Source organism: Medicago truncatula, chromosome 6, assembly GCF_003473485.1.
Source record: "Medicago truncatula cultivar Jemalong A17 chromosome 6, MtrunA17r5.0-ANR, whole genome shotgun sequence".
Taxonomy (NCBI): Eukaryota; Viridiplantae; Streptophyta; class Magnoliopsida; order Fabales; family Fabaceae; genus Medicago; species Medicago truncatula.
Genome location: NC_053047.1, coordinates 23,309,398 through 23,314,760, shown reverse-complemented (window position 1 = coordinate 23,314,760; position 5,363 = coordinate 23,309,398).

Here is a 5,363-nt window from a genome sequence, read left to right as displayed (position 1 = left end):
TTACTAAGTTACTAGAGTAGTAATTAGTATTTTACCGTTAAGTGACTGTTGTTAGTATTTTACCGTCAAGTGATCATTAATAGTATTTTACCGTTGTGAGTTTAGAAACATTTTAGAATTGTGGTTGAGTGGGTTAAGTCCACTAAGGTTTTAGAGTTAAGCCCATTAGAGGAATAACCTATATTATACTTGTCTTTGGAGAAAATATCACTCCTTTTTAATTACATAAGATATTTTGAGAGAGGTAGAGAGAGAAAGTGTAGGAGAAGAGGAAAAAAGGGTTAGAGAAGAAGAAGTTTGAAGATTCAAGAATTGGTAGAGATCCTAGGAGCTAAAGTGAAGCTTGGGCTAGGAATTGGTGATAATTAAGGTAAGGGGGTTTAGAATTCAATCATAATCATTTTAAAGAAAAACAAGATTCTTTAAGAGTCTTAAATCGACGAAATGCTTTATATAAAATGGTGAAAACCAAAGACGTCGATGAACCATCTGATTTCGCTATTGAGGCGACAACGAAGACAGAAGTGCTGGAGGCAATACATTTCATCCTCAGCAGGATGAAATCCTCGATAGTTGTTCCTTATCCCGTCTCCGAGACAGTTGCGCCAATTGTTGCAGAAGCGGAGACGAATCAATTGAGGGGGTAACAACCGCTTATACCAGCCAGAGACGAATCGAAAATGGGTATCTCCTCCCATAATCTCTTTACGGTAGTTCGCAATGTTATGCGTCTTTAAAAGGTCCTAGAAGTCGTTGAAGAGTTCTATAGCATTCGGGGTAACACCATCAAGGGCTCTGAGCATTACATCAAAATACAGCGCGCTCACAGAGCCTGCATCCATGGCGTTCCTTAATAAACGCCCATTTATCAAGAAAACACGCCCATTCACAATTTAAATCATAGTATTCATCATCACACATCAACATGATTATCAATAATCAATAATGTCATTCAACATCAACTATCACATATCGTTTCACATATTCAACATGTCTTACACATCTCATGATAGACATCATATCCCACATAATCATTCATTCATACAACTTCACTTAGTTATATAAGCATGGCCACCACATTTCTTAAAACAAAACGAGATAGACAAGTTGAAAACCTTTAAACAACCTTAATCGACAATGTACTCATGAAATTAAGTCGCCTCCGGATCATCAACATTAACCCAAGCACAACTTAAGAAAATCCTGTTTTCATAACCTTCACTTTCCCACCCGAAATATCACTTTCTACTTGATTAAGATGTTTGACCACTCTTGCAAGTATTACCTAAGTCTATATGAGCTGTAGGTTCAACTTGCAAGCTTTATTAATTTACACAATTTGTTTTTGACAAAGTTTGGAATTCTCAAAATTCACAAGTTAAGACTCAATTCAAAATTTTCAAGCAAGCAATCATTGTTCCAGTAAGTTTTAGGGGATTAACAGTAGTTAAACATGCTTAAAGAATCATTTAAGAAAACTCGGATTGGCCCCCAAAGTCTCGGAACAAAAGATCAAAGTGACTGAAACTAGAGCTATTCGCTTAAGCGACCAATTGGTTCGCTTCAGCGAACAAGTTATAGTAGCAACTCACTTTGTTCGCTTTCTGGTCGCTCACCAGTTCGCTTAAGCGACCACATGTTCGCTTAAGCGAACGAGTTCCAGTAGCAACCATAAATCTTCGCTTACTAGCTCGCTCATAGTTCGCTTATAGGTCAATATGACTAAAAAGACTCACAAAGACACAATCAAACTTGAAAACACTTGACATTTGGACTAGCTCATCATTTTCACCAAAACACCAACAACAATTCAAATTCTCATCATCAATTCATGAATATGCATACCCAAGCAATGATTCATCAACCATAACATCAATTAACAACCATAGCATCAATTGAACAAGAATCAAATATCAAATTAACAATAACTTAGCAAAATTCACCAATTGAGCACAACTTTCACAACTTATCACTTTTACATATTTGAACATGTAATTTCACCAACAATCTTACAATTATCATCAATTCATGCATACAAACATATCATCACAGTTGGAGCACGAATTTAGCAACAATTATCCATAAGCAAAAGTCATACAACATTTGAAATTTCACAAAATGATGATGATTATGATAATGATTAACCCCCTTACCTTAGATAAAGATTAATCCCAACTTAGGCTTCAATTTAGCTCCTAAGCTCACTCCAATCCTTAGTTCTTCAAGCTCTCCCTCTTCTCTCTAACCCTTGTTCTTCTCTTCTCCCCCTTTCTCTCTCTAGAAAATATCTTATTAAATGAATGAAGTGATATTCTCCTAAGACAAACCCTTAATGGGCCTAACCTAGTTTCTAGTGGGCTTAACCCATTTTCTATTCAAACCAAAAATATTTTTGCACTCCAAACGATATTTAACTAATAACGGTAAAATGTCACTAACGGTCACTAAACGATAAAATCTCAATTTACTCTAGTAACTTAATGAAATAACTATTCTCACTAATCACTAAAAGTAATTCTCACCCAAAATTATAATTTTACCCGTTCTCACAAAATGACGAAAATACCCTTAAGTCTAAAATGATTAAAATACCCTTATAACACGGAAACCCATGAAAATGCACCCAATGATGATTAATCACACACAAACACATATAAACACAAAATAAAAGTAATTAAAATAAATCTAGCTAAAAATCGGGCTGTTACACAATGGCCAACACATTGTTGAAACGTTTCACCCATGTAGAAATTCGACATGTACCCTGGACAGAAAACCAAGAAGCAAACGATTTAGCCCAAATGGCCTCTGGATACAAAGTACCAAAGGATCAAGTGCAAGAACCGATTGAGATTAGGAACAGGAGCAGTTCAATGGATTCTCTCTATAGTAAATCGTTAATGCCAAAACTAGGGGGGACAGAGACGTTCCAAGGACACATAAAAGGTATGAATTTTGTCGAAATTTTGGTCATTAACGATTTAGCTGACGCTGATTGGCGAAACCCCATAGTAAAATATTTAGAAAATCCAGACGGAACAACTTGTCGAAAAGTGAAATATCGAGCCTTAAGTTATGTAATAATGGGCGATGAATTGTTCAAAAAGACTCCAGAAGGAGTATTGCTGAAATGTCTGGGTGAAATAGATGCATATTTGGCAGTTTCTAATACACATAGTGGAACTTGCGTAACCTTTCAGGCCGGCCATAAAATGAAATGGCTTCTGTTTCGACAAGGCGTATATTGGCCAACCATGCTCAAAGATTGCAAAGAATTCGCTAAAGGGTGCCAAGGATGCCAAAAATATGCTGGAATTCAGCGCGTACCAGCAAGTGAGCTGCATGCGATAATCAAACCTTGGCCATTCAGAGGATGGGCCTTGGATGTAATTGGGGAGATCAAACCCACATCATCGAAAGGATATAGATACATTTTGGTAGGAATAGACTATTTCACGAAATGGATAGAGGCAATTCCTTTGAAAGAGGTCACACAGGATGAGGTTATAAACTTCATTCAAAAATCCATTATCTATAGGTTTTGCATTCTAGAAACCATTACTACAGACCAAGAATCTGTGTTTACTGGTCGAAAAATGGTAAAGTTTGCTGAAGACACAGGCTTCAAATTGCTTACTTCGACACCATACTATGCGCAAGCAAATGGTCAAGTTGAAGCAGCAAACAAATACATTATTTCCATTATTAAAAGGAAAATTAAAACAAAGCCAAAAAACTGGCATGAAGATTTAGGTGAAGCTTTGTGGGCATGTCGAACATCTCCCAAAGAATCGACGAACACCACACCATTCAGACTAACATTTGGTCATGACGCTGTGTTACCAGTGGAAATTCTACTTCAGTCAACCAGAATTCAAAGACAATGCGAAATATCAGCAAACCATTATTGGAATATGGTTATAGACGAATTGGTTGATTTGGACGAAGAAAGATTAATAACATTGGAAGTCCTTACAAGACAAAAAGAAAGGTAGCAAAAACGTATAACAAAAAGGTGAAATCGAAATTATTCGCCCAAGGAGACTTGGTGTGGAAAGTTATTTTACCAATGGATAAAAAGGATCGAGCTTTGGGGAAATGGTCACCCAGTTGGGAAAGACCATGGCAAATATTAAGAGTTTTTTCGAATAATGCATATGAGATCGAAGAATGGAATGAGGATCAAAGGATCTTACGAATAAACGGAAAGTACTTATAAAAGTGTAAGCCGATACTACAAGAGATTAAGATTATGCAAGAGTAATTCGAAAAGAAATTAAACATGACATTTAAAATAAAATGCCAACTAACGGGCGGATTACATAAGATAGTCCCAAAATGGATTATAAAGCATAAGGTAAACCATTATAAAACAAAATGCTACAAATTAACTTAAATAAAAACAAGATTCTTTAAGAGTCCTAAATCGACGTAATGCTTTATATAAAATGGTTAAAACCAAAGACGTCGATGAACCATCTGATTTCGGTATTGAGGCGACAACGAAGACAGAAGTGCTGGAGGCAATACATTTCGTCCTCAACAGGATGAAATCCTCGATAGTTGTTCCTTATCCCGTCTCCGAGACAGTTGCGCTAGTTGTTGCAGAAGCGGTGACAAATCAATTGAGGGGGTAACAACCGCTTATACCAGCCAGAGACGAATCGAAAATGGGTATCTCCTCCCATAATTTCTTTACGGTAGTTCGCAATGTTCTACGTCTTTAAAAGGTCCTAGAAGTCGTTGAAGAGTTCTATAACATTCAGGGTAACACCATCAAGGGCTCTGAGCATAACATCAAAATACAACGCGCTCACAGAGCCTGCATCCATGGCGTTCCTTAATAAACGCTTGATAGAAGCAATGCGTGGTTCAGCATGGAGCATTTGCTGGGTGCATCGCAAGAGGCAAAACATATGGTTCCCATGATCCCACAAGCGGTTCATAAAATCAAACTTTTCATGAGTAGGATCTAGATCAGTGAGCAATTTGATGCAATCATTTCCAAAAGCTCTTTAAACCTTACGATCCCTACAAAGTGTTGCAATCCTTTTGTTCTGCCTCTGAAGAGAAAAAAGATCACGCATGCTGTGACTAGCAATTCTCGCAGCAATATCTATGATCAGGTCATCACTCAAGCAACTTATGAATTCCATAGTTGAAAAGGAAAATTTGAGTGAAAGATGTTGTGCAAAATCTTTTCAAAAAGAAACAAGGAAAGAAAAGATGAGAGATGAATATTAAAAGAGAGAGGAACACTATTTATAGTGAAGTAAAGAAGTTGAAAAGATTTCATCTTATCTTTTCCTAAGAATCTCATAATTAGATTTTTTTTAAAAATAAACTTTTTAGTTTCTCATCAT